This window comes from Canis lupus, chromosome 7 (assembly GCF_003254725.2).
Source record: "Canis lupus dingo isolate Sandy chromosome 7, ASM325472v2, whole genome shotgun sequence".
Lineage (NCBI taxonomy): Eukaryota > Metazoa > Chordata > Mammalia > Carnivora > Canidae > Canis > Canis lupus.
In genome coordinates this window covers 14,641,608-14,659,308 of record NC_064249.1, presented here as the reverse complement: position 1 = coordinate 14,659,308, position 17,701 = coordinate 14,641,608, and the positions used below count along the sequence as shown (strand labels likewise).

Here is a 17,701-nt window from a genome sequence, read left to right as displayed (position 1 = left end):
ATCAAAGGGGAGAACAGCCACCCACAGGCAGATGTGTGGGGAGACAGAAGAGCAGCTTCACTCTTCCACAAGGGAATGGACGAGTTTGTTAAGAAGTCAGCTGAATGTTGTACTAATAAATGTTTAACAACCAGTCTCTCTAAAGGATGGGAAGCCCTGGTGTATAGCATTTGCCAGTTTCTGGAGTATAAATACTCCCTCCACAACTAATTTTAAGCTCCCAACTTGACAGTGTTGCAAAGATACACATAAGGAGCACGTAAGAGCTAGCCCTAGCCAGTTCCAACACACCACTTACTGCAAGTTCTATGTCTCCAGGAGACTTTTAAGGATATCGAGGAGGAGATTCTTGTATTTGATCACTGAACTGGATGAACACTTGTTCTAATGAAGAGTTAACAAATGGATAGGAAGCAACTTCAACGAGTCTTCAGTCGCTTGTTCAAGGGCCTTCTGGGTCACCATGACTCACTCTGTCCCTCACCTTCAAGCTGTCCACTTAGCTAGACCTGCATTCATGAAGTCTGAGCATCACCCTGATCAAAGAAGGCTGGCACCTGTGCAGCTGGATATGTGCCAGAAACAGCACAGGTGAATGGTTTGCCAGTGTCATGAGTCATGATACTTGATTAATCACCTCAATCTCTCAGGTTGAAGTCTGGGATACCCAGGGGCTCCTGCTATTTCACCATGGCCTGCAAAAGAACTGAGAGGAATCGGCCAATACACACGATGAAAGCATAAGAGACAAAAACATATGGGAGAACATAGGACATATGAGAAAGCATAAGAGAACAAAAACATATTAAGAGCTGAGCTTTTTACCTGAAGGAGGTAAAATCTCACCTCTCATTCTAGAAGATCATTGGATCTCGGCCTTGGCTGCACACAGAATGACCTGGGAAGCTTTTAAAAATTAAGGATATGGGTATCCTATCTCTAGAAATTCTGATTTGTCTCAGGTACCATCTGGGCACTAGCATTTCTAGAAGTTCCCACACTGATTCTAATGCAGCAAGGGTAAAGAATACTGCCAGAGATGCTGGAGGCCATGAAACCTAATGGTATCCTCAACTCAAGTGAGATAACAAAAGGAGAAACTAGACTCCAGGAAGCACAGAGGTAAGAACCGGAAGATGCCTTAGAGTTCTATTAACAGTCCCATTACTTTCATTTCACAGATGTAGATAACTGAGCTCTGAGGTGGAGGGAGACTTTTCCAGAGCCAGGACTACAAACCTTTCTGGATTCATAGTCCCACACCCTGAAAAGCTTAGGAATCTATTATCAGAACAGTCAATTAAACTCCCCGGTTTCTTGACTTGAACTGAGTATTCTAAAGGAAAAGGATCTTTTTATTTGAATTTACTTCCTCCATCTGCAAACTACTCAATTGTTCTCAAGAGCATATTTCTTAAGGTAGAGTCTGGATAGGAAGGGAACTTTCCTAAGGCCACTTAAGAGTCCAGAAAACATTCCAAGATAAGCGCTTGTGGGAGCATCCATTCTTCCATATGCTAAGACATGGCCTTGGTTTTTGACTGGGGAGAAGTCCATTACCTACTGAGTACAGTATTATCAATTCATAAAGTTGTCCAGCAACTCATAAAGGATTCTCTATAGCAACAATTTTTGGGAAAGGAGAACATTAACCATTGTTCTGAATCACTGCTTCCCATTCTCGTTGGATTAGTGCTGGTTGGCCTCTCTTGAATTAACCTTCTCTTATCCATTCCCACTCCTTAATTAAGTCTGTTCTTATTAATCACAATCCCTATGTCTAGCCTCCTATGCCCCAATCCAAGACAAACACAAAACACATACTTACTAATAAAATGATGAGAAGGGGCTAGAAGGAAGATGACTAAGCAGAGAAAGGGTACCAAGGAAAGAAAAAAGGAAATGTGATCAAAAGATCCCTGGACTTAAGAGTCAGGAGCCCCGGGTCCTAGTTCCTGCATTGCCATTTACTAAGAGTTTCTCTTGGGTCACTGTTACTACAATAAACTATTATTCTGTGGTGCTAACAGACAATAAGATGGGAAAATAGTAAAGAATAAAAGAGGAGTTATCTATTACTACAATTGAGAGAAGCCATCTTCAGTGAAGCTATTAAAGAGGAAATCTAACAATAACATCCAAAATGGAACTCCTGGCACACCTAGGAATACCTTGAAAGTGTCCAAAACCAATGGAAATGTTTCTATATGTTCAAGGAGCTCCATTGCAAGCTGAGTTGGCCAAAAATTTCACTAAAAGATAGCTAGAATCTTCATAATGGTGGCCGGGGGTGAATGTAAAGCTGCTTTTCTATAAGCCCATTGTAAGCCTTTTCTACACTCTCTGTAAGAGTCTGAGAGTCTTCCATTGCCTTCCTGTCCTCCCAACTCCCATTTCCTTAAAAATCTGCAAAGGCAGAAGCATTCAGTAAGATGAAAGTTCAAGAAAGAGTCATTAAAGTTGACTCGTCCACATAATAACTTATGGGCATCCCAGGAAACAAGAGACTTCTTTGAGGGCTGGAAAAAAAAAAAGAAAATTGACTTTACATGCTAATATCGAAAGGAGAGGAAGAATTGGCATTTCCAAATCAAAGGTCCTCTGCAGAATGATGAAGTATGGCGGTGGAGCTTTTGGTGAAGGGAAAACAAAACAGCAAAATGCCCCAATTCCAACCCAAGCTCGCATTTCTACGATACACGGCAAGATGTCTCAGATCCATTTAATGATGACCATGATGATGAATCTCTGCACTTCTCCCATCTATTGATCCTTTACTCTTCCATGGGTTTAGCTTCATGCCCAGTGGGTGCTACAGATACAGGCAAGCAGTTCACAGTCATCCTAAAAAGATGCTTTGTTAGAGAAGAGTGCCTGCCTGTCTCTGGTATGACCTGAGGCAGGCAGTGTGCAACAATGGAAAGAGAGCAACCAGTAGAACTGGTGAGATCACATCTACCTGTAACCTTGGACTAATCATCTGTAGTATGAGAACAACAATGTCCACTTCAGACGGAACTAAAGGATACATACGTCTCTAAAACACATACAGAATGTCACACAACAGGCATTTATTAAAACCATACTGAGGAATAGATTACTCTCATATTATACAAAAAATATATATATATGAAGGTAACAGAAAGGAAAGATGACAAGCGTTATGACTATGCAGGATTGTTCTGAAACCAGCCTCTTTCACAATGGAAGTGTGGATAGCTGTTGGGACAGTTCTCATTTCCCACAATCTATTCCTTTGCTTTGCCCTTTTGAGCTTGTCTACTGATATTTGTAACAGTCTAAATGAGCTCAGGCTTTGTGAGCCTTTGCATTCAGGGGTGGGCATCTGTTACTCTATAATCATCACCAGGGAAAGAGGTTACTCAGAATATATGTAACATCTTCACCTTGGGTGGGGGGGAGGCAGACAGTGATCCCCAAAATAAATAAATATATACATACATAACTCTCTTTGAGAAGGGAGTGCTATTTTGCCAAAAGGCTCAGATCCTCTAAATGTATATGGGCCCATATTCCCCAGACCTGCTCCCTCCTTGTGTTACCACACCCACCCACCCATCCCACCTCCAGACAAGCCCACGCCCTTCAACTGCTCCTCATATCAACAGATCAGGAGAACACATGCATCCTTGTAACATCCATATGGCTCAGTTATTCACAAACACATGCAAACACAATCCAAAGTTAGCAGAGACAAGAGGCAATTCCTTTAATATTTTTTAGGTTCACTCCTTAATTTCTTTCAAATCTTTCACCTGGTTTCCAGAAGCCAAGTAGTAAATCATAGTTCTCCACTCCCATCCACAGCTGTAGCCAGTGCCCTCAGGGAAGACGTCCTCCAGTATCCTATCTGACTAGGATAGGATACCTTCATCATAATACCTTCATCAAACTCATTAGGCACCAACTCATGGAGGTTCCTCCTCCCTCACATCCCTCTAACTCTTATAGAATCTTCTTCCACAGTTGATGGAGTTCAATCCTTCTCTAACAGAACAGAGATGGAGACCCAGAATACTCAGAAACCCAAACAGATCAGGAGTAGTTTGCCAGAAGGCCAACAACCCCTGAGAAGGAAATCTGCTCAGAGGCCAAGGTGGGACTCTAGGACAGATCCTTCCTCATGCCATCAATCTGGCCATCTGAAACTCATGGCTATCATTTTTGTACAAACAAAAATGAAATTCGCTGTGTTTATTTAAGGCTGAGGGTTCTGAAGATCTGATCTGCTTTTATGAAAAGTTTCCTGGGAGAATCCCACATCTTATTGCTCCTGAAGATACCTTTTCTGGGTTATAAATCCAGATGTGTCCTTGGGGATAACATCAGTGTAAAATTGGTATTAGAAATATACAAAGAAAGACAAATTTTGATGCAGATATTTTAAAAACTTAACTTTTTAAAATTTTTTATGATAGTCACACACAGAGAGAGGCAGAGACACAGGCAGAGGGAGAAGCAGGCTCCATACACCGGGAGCCTGACGTGGGATTCGATCCCGTGTCTTCAGGATCGCTGCCCTGGGCCAAAGGCAGGTGCTAAACCGCTGCACCACCCAGGGATCCCCTTTTAAAAACTTATCTTAGAGAAAAGGTAAACTCAGTAACTTTGAGATGGGAAATGAGGCTCCCGGGAAGACCATCTAGCTGCAGTGGTTGAGAGCCCAAGCTCTGAGCCAGGCTTCCAGCTTTCACTTGCTGTGTAGGTGGGCAAGGGAGTTAACCTCTCTACACTGTAATCCCCACACCGTGGATGTGGAAAAAAGAACACATACTTAACTTTATAGAACTGCCACAAGGAATCAAGGCAATAATCTGTGGGACAAACTAAGCACAGTAATCTGGCACCTCATAAATACTCAATAAATGTTAGATATATCAACACTAAGGCTTAGCATTAACATTTATCATGTTTACAAACAGCTTCCAAATACATTATTCTTGCAAGATAGGTGAACAGAGAAGGTGATTTCCCCCTCACACCTGAAATCTCTGAGGCTCACAGAGGTTGCAAAACCAACACAAAGTCACTTACATGGTACTGACGGTGCTCAGGTTAAAACCTGACAAGAGTCAGAAAAAAGGATGGGGCACCTGGGTGGCTCAGTGGTGGAGCATCTGCCTTTGGCCAGGTTGTGATCCCAGGGTCCTGGGATCGAATCCCACATTAGGTTCCCCCCAGGGAGCCTGCTTCTCCCTCTGCCTATGTCTCTGCCTCTGTGTGTCTCTCATGAATAAATAAATAAAATCTTTTTTAAAAAACGAGTCAGAAGAAAGGAGATGGTGTTATTAGAAGAATGCTTAACTGCAGAGATTTAATGTTGATTGACCCAGAGTTAACCAAATCCTAACAACTAAGCTGTAGTCACGGCTTATTACATGCCAACATTGTTCTAACATTTTATGTGTGCTATCCCATCTCATCTCAAAAATGTTATATAATACACCTTATAGGTAAAATTCCTATTTCCATTTTATGTTTGAGAAATCTGAAGCACAGCAAGGTTAAATAGTTTCCCTGAGGCACACAGCTAAAAGTTGTGGAAATGGCACCAAGATTTGAATCCAGAGACCAGCTTCTTAACCTTGACACTCTAATGCTTCCAAGCAGGGACTGGTACATCCCAACAGTAAGGTGAAGATTTCACCAGCCGGGCAATGGACTAGATGATGTCTAATATCCCTTTGCCTGCCGAGATTCTAGGCTTCGACACTTCTATTTTCTAGTAAAGAAATAAAATAGTGTCTAAGTGAGTCTCTGAAAATGATATTTTAGTGTGGACTTTGGAGAAAGTGGAACACTATATCCTAGCCTAAAATAGACATGAAATAGTCATAAAAGCATGTATTGATTCAGCAAAGCATGTGACAAGGATATCTTGCATAAAATTCTTACTGAATAAAGAAATATAAGCTGGCTAAAGAATAGTGCAGAAAAGCTGAACAGTCATTGAGCACTGACCAATGCACTAATGACAAGCGGAAGGGAGATCCCCAATCCTAACCACATTTTTATCAGTTACTCAAATGGAAGTATAAAGCACATGCTTATCCAGTCTGCAGATGATGTGGAGCTCTGGATAGAGAGCTCACTCATTCAACAGCAGAGTCTGAAGACACCATATAGTAGAAATCACTTAAATCTTGAAGTTAAACCATTCGGGTTCGAGCTCACTAGTGGTGACCTTTGGCAAGTGATTTAATTTTCTATAGTCTCAGTTTTTCTATATTTTAAATGTGGATATTATTTATCTCACTGGATTATTGTTTTATTTAAATGCAGAGAGTCTTGGGGCACCTGGGTGGCTCAGTCAGTTGGGCCTCCAATTCTTGATTTGGGCTCAGGTCATGATCTCAGGATTGTAAGATTCAGTCCCACATTGGTCTGTGCACTGAGCATGCAGGCTGTTTGGTATTCTCTCTCTCCCTCTCCTTCCCCCGCCCCTCTACCCCCGCTGCTCTTATATACACATACACATACACACACATACACACACACACACACACACACTCGGGCATACACTCTCTCAGATAGATAGATAGAGAGATGGATGGATGGATGGATGGATGGATAGATAGATAGATAGACAGACATATAGAATGCAGAGAGTCTGAAGTTTGGTGAATACTCAATGAAAGTTAGTTCCCTGTCCCCACTTGCAAAGGATCTCTATAGGAAGGACTGTTGCACCAAAAGGAGATAAAATGTACTTGAAATAAACACTGAGTCCTGAATTTAGACTCAAAAATTAAATTGAGAACAGAGTGAAAGAAAACTAACTCTGTCATCAGTTTATATAAAAGATTCAGGGTTTATAGCTGACTATGAGAGATCTCAAGTCAGACATATAATGCCACTTCTTTAAAGAAAAAAAGCTAAAAAATGTTTTTTAATTTAAACAAAATGTATTAAATGCCAGTGTTAATAAGCACTGATCTATGTTCTAGTAATTTAAAAACTAATAGATACTGTCCACTGCCTTCCAGGGATTTAAAACCAGTACTAAAGCTAAGTGGTAAGTGTCAGAATAAAGTAATAAACCAGGTGCCATATGAGAGCCCAGAGGAGGGAGTTGGTCTTACTCTGCCAAGAGAAATCAAGGAAGGCTTCAGGAAGGAAGTGACTAATGAGTATAGTCTTGAAGCCAGGAAGTCAGGGGGAGAGAGAAAGCACAGAATCTGGTGCCTTTGGACATTAGTAGCCCATTGGAACAGTTGAAAAGAAAGTGATTATTGTGGTTCAGGCAGTTTGCTACCATGTGTAGAGTAGAGCATGAGAAGCCCTGGACACCAAGGTAGGGAAACCTTGCCCAATTACAAAGCAAACAAATTACAGAGCTCAGACAGGAACTTAGGCTTCTTGACTCATTATCTATTCTTTCTACCTCTCCTGTCCTATACTGTAGACACTAGCTATAGTATGTAGCTATTTAATTTAAATTAATTAAAATTACGGGATGAGTACTGGGTGTTATTCTGTATGTTGACAAATTGAACACCAATAAAAAATAAATTTATTAAAAAAATAATAATAAAATAAAAATAAAAATTAATTAATTAATTAATTAAAATTAAATACAATTTAAAATTTAGTACTCAATCACAAAAGCCACCTATGAAGTGCTTAAAAGCCACATGGGGCTACAGGCTACTATATTAGCACAGATAAAAACATATCCATCATCACAGAAAGTTCTGGTCTATGGCACTACTCAAAGCCATAGGACCTTAAGTTAATGAGAAGTGGACTGGGTTTGTATTGCTTTACAGAACAGAAACAGGAAAAAAAAAAAAAACCAAGCAGGTGGAAGCTATAAGGAAGACTATTTCAATGTCCTACACCTTAACAACAAGAGTACCCCATCACTGGAAGCTTGATGGCCACCCATCAGGCTAATGTAGAAAGAGCTCCTGTATTGAATTAATGCTCTTTGGATAGAATGCTTGCATTTTACCATGGCAGTCTGGCTGATGCACTAGTGCAAACACATCTCACTAGCTCCTTCACACAGAGTTCCTGTCATACTTGTATCTAAGGGATATGATGCTGGATTGGGAGTAACTATGCCTGATGGTTCAGCATTTCAACATCCCAGAATGTGAGAATTTTCTCTTTTTAAAAGATTTTATTTATTTATTCATGAGAGACACACAGAGAGAGGCAGAGACATAGGCAGTGGGAAAAGCAGGCTCCCTGTGGGGAGCCTGATGCAGGACTCGATCCCAGAACCCTGGGACCACGACCTGAGCCATAGGCAGATGTTCAACTGCTGAGCCACCCAGTTGTCCCTAGAATGTGGGAGTTTTCCATCATAATCAGCATGGCAATCTAGGGACCCCCCGAAAATGAATCCAAATTATATGTGTATTTTTTTCAGGAAAGATGGGTGCCCAGCACCAATCAGATTTCAATAAGATTTGTGATCTCAATATAGAAAACAAATAAACTGTACTGGAGGGACCTGGCAATCCCTGTACTCTAAAAAAAGTCATCTGGATCATTGAGATGGCCACTCAGGTCATCCCTGACTCTAAGGTTCCATAGCGGAAGCATCTAAAGACAATCACCCTGCAACAGAACAGTTTCAACTCAAGCATCTCCTGACCTTGATCACTGAGAAAATAGATGGGACAGGTATAAAAGGACATAGAAACAACCCAAGGCACTAAAGTTGCAGAATTCAGTCAGGTCGGGAAAGAAAGAAGAGAATCTGTCAAACTCTTCCTGAGATGACCATTGGTAACTCTCTTGTAAATCTTAACGGCTCATTTTCAGTGACAGCCAACAGAAACAAGCACACCCAGTCAGATGTGATACCAGTTTGCCAGCTGGAGAATTTGCCCAGCAAATCCAAAGTTTGCTGAGCTATCAATCCATCTTAAAAATTATGACTTTGTTCTAATCACCACCTGGCAATGCGACAACTGTCCAGAATTCATCTCCAGGTCCTAGAGTATTTCTAAAGCTAAAAGGACTGATTTCTAGAACAATGCAGGGATTCTTTGGTTATCTGGTGTAGCTAGCTTTGATTAATTTGACAAAATTTAACAAAAAAAGTGATAACTATTCTAAATAATCGATGTGGATTATAATTTGTAAACACTCTGAACAAGAAAATGCACACACCATTCAAATCATGTCAAACACAGTGTAATGAATCCTTCATTGGTGATATTCAGAAAACACTATGGCATTTTGTGGTGCCTAGGGGCCACTGGAACCAATCTGAATTGTTATTACACTACAGATCTCTGGATGCCAATTAATAAAGAATTATGTATAATAAAATGCCAGAAAACAAATACTGTGTGCTTTTTTCACTATCTGTGTTGGGTAATACAGAAACTGGAGTGAACCATAGCATGATCGTGAAATAGATCATGGTTGTTTTTTACAACTTCCAAATTCCCATGCAATGACCCCACCAGCCATCCAGTGTCCTCACTACCTCCTCGCAGCCTCCTCTCCCCACCCCACAGCTACCCCTGGTCCTATAGGTCCAGGTCAGTGCAACCCTAGGCATATAAGAGATACTTCACTGATGCTTTCCGTTGACCAATAGTAACCACTTAATTAAATCATCTAAAAAAAATTGTACCGGATGCTCAGTGTAAGCCAGTATTGCACTAGGTGTGGAAATTAATTAGGGGCATGTCCTATGCCGGTTCTCGGAGGAGGCTGCTTTCAATTATACGGTGTTAATGCCACGTAGTAGCTATGATATCCCTGCTCCCAATATCATCTGCATTTTGACAGAGAAATCCTGAAGCCTCACTACCTGAACCCAAAGATAACAGCAAGACTTCAGGCTGAGAGATGAGAGAAATTTGGGTTGGAGACTCTCCTCAGTGATTTGCAAAACCGGCCTTCTCTGAAGGCACTGCTGGGCAGATAATGAAATCATGCCCAACAGTGGTTCTCGGAGTATGGTTTCGAGGACGGCAGCATCAGCATCACCTTGGAGCTTGTGACAAATGCAAATTCCCAGGCCCTGCTTCAGACCTACTGAATCTGAAACTCTGGCAGTAGGGTCCAGAACTCTGTATTTAATAAGTCCATTCCGTAGATTCTGAGACCCACTAAGCTTCAAAGAACCAGTGATGTAGATGAAATGGGCAGTGCATATGTATGACTTCAGCACAAAGAAACTGAGGAATTAGCCTTGATGCTGATGTTCCTTCCAGTCACCTGCTAGAAGGAACAGTCACTGACAAAATAGTAGCAAAACAATTCCCAACAGCACACAGCTGGAAATTGCCAGGACGCTGGTGAGTGACTGTTGAAAATCCATTTCATGCTTTTTGACTCTGACCAGCCCCATGAGACGATGGTGTGGAAATTGAGAAAGAGGCACCGAAAGTTTGAAACACTTCAAACATACAGCCACATCGAAGATTGAGAAAAGCTTATGAGGGCTAGTTTTCCTTCCCGTCCCGGTTTTCAGAGCCTCTTCTCTGGGTGGATGAGCCACACACAGTGCCTTGCATCTCAGCCACAGAAATTACCAGAGTCTGATTACCACAAACCTCAGTTCTTGACATTAACCAGAGCGTTTCTTCCTTTCCCCTATCATCTGCTACCCACTGGTCAGTCACATCCTCTTCATCCCTTCTCTAAAGGGAAGGGGATTATACAGACACCCTGCTCTAGGCTTTAATGGCAGAAGCCTTTAGAAAGTGAAGGCATATATCTGACACAGGCTCTCCAAATTCTCCAGGGATGGGGGGGAACAGATGCAGCACAAATGCAGCACGACCAAATACAGCAAAAAATACAGCCTCAAAATTATGCAGAGTTGTAATGGTAATTCAAAGCAACTACCCACAGGCAAAAGACCACACTTGGCACAGGTGGCACACAGGGCCTCTCCCTGAAGCCCTTCACTGGCTGGACCACAGGATCCTGTAGCTGGAGGCCAGCCTGGAGTCAACCACATTCCCAAGCCCCGCCCACCTGCCTTGGGGATCAACTACCACTTTAAAGATGAGGTTTTTTTTTTTTTTTTCTTTTTTGGAAATATTCAAGAGGACTAAGAGTGGAACTGCTTAGTCTTACAAATTTGGAACCCAAAGTACAATAAAAAAAGACACTCTGAAGAAGTACCCACTGCTCTGCCAGTGTCTTGGATAACTGACACTTTTGAGTCATTCAGTGTGGTTCTCCTTAACCTGGCCCATTTCTCGCTCTTAAGGACACATGTCCTGGCCGCTCCTCGCTTTCCAGAAATGGTGACGTAGTGGAGGTGGAGGAGGGGGTAGGGTTCATCAGAGTGGACAGCCAAACACACCAAAGATACAGGGAATGGAAAATCAAGTAAACGTACCTGGGCTATTCAGTAAGCAAAAATACTCCATGGACATCTCCCTAATGTAGGACTAACACATAAGAGGCCACCAGGCTGGAGAAGCCTGAAAACTCAGTGCTGTACTTTCTGTCCTTAAATGAGAGTGATGCTGGAAACATGCTGGTGAGCCTACACACAAGCCCTTGCTGTTCAGGTTCAGAATGCCTGGGAGGGGAAGTGCTCCCACGGGTCACTGGCATCTTTTTCCCTCCTTGAAGGAGACTGCTTTAAAAGCCACATCATGGTGATGATGTCAGAGGTGATTGGGGAGTGGTACACATTCACTTCAGGGGCTGCTCAGTCCTTCGAATTCCTAAGTGGATTCCCACTGAAATTTGAAAAGAATTATAGAAGCCTCCTTAGCACTGTGGTTCAGCATTTATGAGCATGAAGACCTGCAATGACAAGAGCAGCCAGGCCGACAAGTACTCGCGGACATAAATATCTTCAGTTAACCATGTTCTCTGAAGAGAGGGGAGTAGCTGCATATTGATGGGGCACCCAAATGTAACAGGACTGGGTAGGTGGCAGTCATTATAAAAGCAGCAAGAAACAGCATGTTAGAAGAGAGCTTTCCCCCTCCCCCGCTACCTTTCTCTTGCGTCCCAGTCCCACTGCAAAACACAGAAGATGTAGTGGGAAAAGTCCATCTGTGAAGCTGGTTCACGGCAAGAGACCTTGCTTATATCGAGAGGTAGATAAATAACCTTCCTTTTCTGAAAATCCTTGGGAAAACCCACACATATAATGAATTATTCACAAAGGCTGAACCTAAAAATGAGAGAGAGAGAGATACAGAAAGATGGAAAAGGGACAGTGAAAAAGAAAAAGTTTCTCTCCTTTAATAAAAAAGTATTCATCACAGTCACGTCCAGGCTCTTCCTGTCACATCTGTGCAGTCAGTGATAAGCCGCGCTCGACCAGCAGCATGGCCTCTGCCGGCTGGCTTCCGGCCGGGCACTGGAAACCTGCAGCTTCCTGGGCAGCCCTGCAAACAGAAGGGAGGGCCACTGGGCTGCTGGTGGAAGCCAAGGAGTCAAGGGTTTGCAGGAGTTCTGACAGCTTAGCAAATCTTGGCTCTGTTCTATTTTAACTAAGGACATGAAGATGGAAGGAAACCAGATGTTCCTATAAAGAGGGGGAAAAGCGGCAGAGTTTGAGAGGGGGGAAAAACCCTACATTTTATACAGCAACAGCCAAAAAGAGATCAGCAATTCTGGATGGAGCAAATCATTCCAAACTCTGGATCCTTCAGAAGAGAAAAAAGACCTGTTCTCATTATTTCCCTCCTCCTCCTTTAACTCATGGTGTGCATTCCACCTATTGTGGGGAAAGCAAGGGAAGGGAAGTAGAGGAATGGTGACATGCAAACCAACAGACAAAACTATCACGTCCAAGATATTTTCGTCTCCATCCTCCAGTCATTTCATTTCTGTCAAACTCCTTCACTCCAGCTTGCTTTCCAGGCTACATCCCAATTACAACTGGTCCCCACAACAAGTCAAAAGCCTGGTTTCAGGAGGAAACATTACCCACAACTCATTTCAAAGACAAAGTCCATGGACAATGTGGAGACAGTCCTGGGAGGCTCAGAAAGTGAAGAGCTTTCTCTAGCAGCCGCAAGGCCAGTTACAGTCACTACCCACTTCATATCGTCTGCATCTGTGCCCAGGTACATGGAAGATGCGAAGTCTTTCTGTATTATGTTATCATAGGATATAATTACAGACTTTGTCCTTGTTAGCTGCCACCCTCTGCCCTAATCGAGGCACTCTGACTCATGATCCATTAGTGTTACATCAAACCTGAAATTCTTGCCAAGATTACAGTCTACTATCCTGCAAGGTGCTGTATATTTATAGGCAACCAGAGCAGGAGAAAAGTTTATGCCAAAATGGGAGATGGGAGAACTAAAGCTTTCAGTAATCTTCATGGAAACCCTCCAAAAGAAATAGGCAATTTACAGTGGGAAATTTACCACAATAAAGCACATAACCTCCAACCCAGAGCTAGAGTTTTTTGAGGCTACAGTAAAATTCTCTGCAACAAGAAATCATAGAAGAATATCTACAAGTTCATTATAATGAGCTTTCAACCTTTTGACGTCTTAGCAGCTGCAAACATGTTTGATCTTCCTACTTTAGATCCCCTACATTTCTGCATGAAACATGGGATCCCTTGCTGAGATGACCCACGCCATGAATGGGGGAAAAAATCTCCCACTGCCCATCAATGGCACAGATTCACCAACTCAGACATCTCATTTCTTCCCCTCATCCTCTGGACCTAAAAAAGGGGAAGGAAGTATGGGACATCTCACAAACCATGAGGGAGACCTTGTGTGTGTCCACAGAGTAACTGAGCCTGGGCATGGAAGGGTGAGAGCTGGTAAGCATATGGCACAGTGAACGTGCGATGACATTCAGAGCAGGCAATTCCCTGAGAAAGAATCCTTTTGTTCCATCTATTAGATGAGCAAAAAAGGAATGGAGGAATCATATAAAATGTAATATCACATTTTAAATCAGATTAGCATTTTCAAAAAGGTTATGGTATCCACTGCAGAGAAGAGTGCCATAAGAAAATAAAATTATCTCCCTATGCAGATGTAGCTTCCAAGAAAAATGAAACACATTCAGAGTGGGCTGTAACTTACCACCATCTATCATGCCAAATCTGGGTTATCTTGGGCATTTCTTTCCATAGGAACTAGACTTTCCCTATTAAATAACTGGAAAAGATTACCGCAACCACCCACCGAAGTCAGAGGGTCCTACAAGTATAAATTAAATAATTCCTTTCCCTTAACTGATCTTTTCAGGACAATTTGTTACAGACCAGTACTATGCAGCGTGAAGAGAAGCTAACACAGCACAAAGAAGTGCTCATTTCCTCCTAGCTCCACAGTGACTTTCTGCAGCCCATAAAAGATGTGTATGTCTCAAAGACTAGTGCACAAATAATCAAAGTCTTCAAGTATATTACATGTTTGTAAATCAGTTCAAAGCAAGAGGTCTTAACCCATTTTCTGAACAATCTTCCTTCCCCCCCCCCAACAATACCTGGCCCTTACAAACAGTAGAGAAGCACTTCTTAAACTTTAATATGCATACTAACTACCTGGGGATCTTATTAAAATGCAGATTCTGATTCAGTAAATCTGAAGTGGGGCTCAGGGTTCCGAATTTTTAACAGGCCCCCAGGTGATGGGGATGTTGCTCTTTGCTCTGAGAGGCAAAAATCTAGAAGATTTCCTTCACCTAAAACTAAGACCTCTCTCTCCCTTCTGGGAGAATTTTGCTGAAATTTCTGAAGGACCCCATTAAACATTATATGGTCCCATTCATTTGGGGAATGTAAATAATAGTGAAAGGGAATAGAAGGGAAGGGAGAAGAAACGGGTAGGAAATATCAGAAAGGGAGACAGAACATGAAGACTCCTAACTCTGGGAAACAAACTAGGGGTGGTGAAAGGGGAAGAGGGCGGAGGGTGGGGGTGAATGGGTGACGGGCACTGAAGGGGGCACTTGACGGGATGAGCACTGGGTGTTATTCTGTATGTTGGCAAATTGAACACCAATAAAAAATAAATTTATTATTAAAAAAATAATAAATAAATAAAACAATCCCCCAATAATAGCAGAAAAAAAAATACAGCTAGCGCTTACTGGGTAATTAGGCAGTGTTGCAGGAACCTGACGTATGTAACCTCATTTAATTCTCCCACTAACTCAGGATTATCAACCTCATTTTACAGATTAGGAAACTGAGTCACAAAGTAAGGAAGTAACTTTTCAAGGTCACGGAGCCGGTGAAAGGAACGGGGTTTGAACGCAGCCTGGCTCCCAAGTTTTCAGGTAACCACTGCTCACACTGACTGCCGATAAGAAAAAGGGAGAGACTTCCCGAAGCTGGATGTCTAGGTCGTCAGGAAAGTGAGACTAGGCTCTCAGATGCAGTATTGGAGAAAACGCAGGACACACAGAAGCGCAATGTTGCCACATGTCACCACCAGAGGGAATATATATATTTGTCAGTCACGTTGCACAGCCAAGAGAGAAAAAGCAAACGTGGTGCATTTTAAATTTTCCAACCGGGCTCCTCTACACACCTTAGCAGATGTTCTCTGAACACTGTTAGAACAGCCTACATGCTGTAGAACCACTGCGAAACTTCCAACTACGAGGACAGAAGAGCCCACTGGGACCCGGCCGTCAGCCAAGGCACGGAGTCCCGCTGCTGAAATCAACTCGCTATTCTCTCCTTTGACTCTCTCTGGTCCATCTTGGCCCAAGACGAGGGAAGGGCGGGGTAAAAGCCGCTGTCGCACCTTGCACGCTCGCTCGCAACGCCTGGTAGAAAGGCGGTGTCTTTGCAACGGAAGAGAAAGCGTGAATAGCACCAGCCGCGTGGTCTAGGGACCCTGCTTGGTTTCCCAGCCCCGGAGCCCGGGCCCCGCCGGAGGTGCCCGAGGTGCTGAACCCGGCCGGGCGGAGCCACGGACGCCTGGGGAGTTCCAGTGGCGCTGTCCTAGGTGCCAGCGATGGCTGCTGGCACACGGTGCCACCCGCGGCGCGGCCGGGTGGCTTTGTCTAAGGCCAGGAAACTGAAGGGCGCCTGTCTGAGTAAACATGCCCCTGAGAGAGGGGCACAGTAAAGCAGCACCTGGAGGGTGGGGAATTCTAGAGAACTGTAGAAGGCGGACGGCGGGGGAGCCGGCCCCGCTGGGGAAATCAGTAGAGATCTGCCTAGAGAAGGGTCTGCAGCCGCAGCACGCAACATAAGGGGATGTGTCCGCTTTGTGCAGCGCACCGGCAGGCGGGACTTCGGGGACCGGACCCTTCCTCCTCCCCGATACCCCCACCCTGGAGACGTTTAACTCTGGGACCGAATGACCCCGAATCACTCTGTGGGGGTGGAAGGAGGGTGGAAGGAGAAGGAGAGTGCAGAGAGGAGGAGAGAGGAAGCCCAGCCAGGGGTGGTTGTGGGAGGATTTGAGCAGCAGCAGCAGCCGAAGAATATCTGCTTAGAGATGCTCCTCCGTTTCTAATGAGGGGTGCTGCCTAGAAGCACCAAGCGCCAGCCAATCGCAGTGCTGCTGAGGCAGGGAACTAGGGGAGGAAGGAGGGGAAGGCCAGAGACTGGGGTGGGGGGTAGTAGGGAGATGCCCAGGCCCTGGGGGAAGCGAGCCACGTGCCTCACTGATACTAGAGACCCAATGCAGCTCCAGCTGCCTCACTGCTGCACACCTGGAGGGTGGGGGTGGGGAGAGAGGAGGACAGAGAAGAGGAGGAGCCTCCTTTGCAGGTGCATCCGTCCCAAGAAATCTCTTAACACAAGCATCAAAGTCCCACGTCTCCAAGCCTACCCCCATATTAACACCACCCCCCTGGCTTGCTTCCTACCAAGCACCCTCCCCACCCCCACCAACCCGCAATTCCTAAAGACCTTGCCAGATGCCCAAATTCTTAGTGAAGAACAAGGCAGCGAGATGCCTAATCAGCAGCCTGCATTTGGTGCACTTGATTAAACCGGCAAAGAAGCTCCTTCCATGCCTGTTCACCCTGACACGGCCACTGTCAGAGACGCCCCCACCAGCTCTTTGTGAAGAGCAGTTCCCCTGGAGGCAGGGAGAGACAGATTGCTTGCACACCTCTGGGCTCAGTGGCTGAAGCCCTTAGCGGAAGAATTCAGGCCCAGCAGATTAACCTGCATCTTGGGCACTGGGAGAGCACTCAGCTGGGTCACGCATTCAGAGGCAGGCGGGGAGGGGGGGGGAGCACCCAACCCCAGACTAAGGAAACCATGAGCTCCGATGAGCTGTTCTTCTCTGGCTGAGAAGAGGACTCCAACTCTGAGCTGTCTGGGCTGTATCATTAGAGATTACCTCCGCTGACACATTCATTCACTCCACTCACACTGGAACTTAAACTGAGTCCCCAGAGTTAGCTGGATCCCCAGCCAAATGGCTGTTTTATTTATCCATTTGTCTGTCTACAGGATTTTGGCCCAGACTCTTACAGCTTCTGAACTGATAAGTCCCTCAGGGAGCCTTGACTTTCCCCACAGGCAGATAGTGCGGGTGTCTCCCCAGCTGGTAGGGATGGGGGCCAGAGGGGGTGGCTTTAACAGAGGAAAAGGGGAGTATGAAAGAAAATTGTGAGATTAGGGGCAACCCATTCTATATGAAGGGCCCGGGGGGGGGGGGGTGCTGAGAATCAGACAAAGCCCAGCCCAGAAATGGGCAGCCACAGGAATACCATGCACCCAGGGACGCTAGAGATTTCCACATAGGAAAAATCAAAAACCAAAAGTCTTACCTTGAAAAGCACTAGT

General features: G+C 44.2%; 1 protein-coding gene across 9 annotated transcripts in view; it reads right to left on the bottom strand.

Moving 5' to 3' along the window:
- Nucleotides 1-17,701, bottom strand: part of CACNA1E (calcium voltage-gated channel subunit alpha1 E) — a 388,038-nt gene that overhangs the window by 292,718 nt on the left and 77,619 nt on the right. The gene's annotated exons all lie outside the window — the stretch shown is intronic.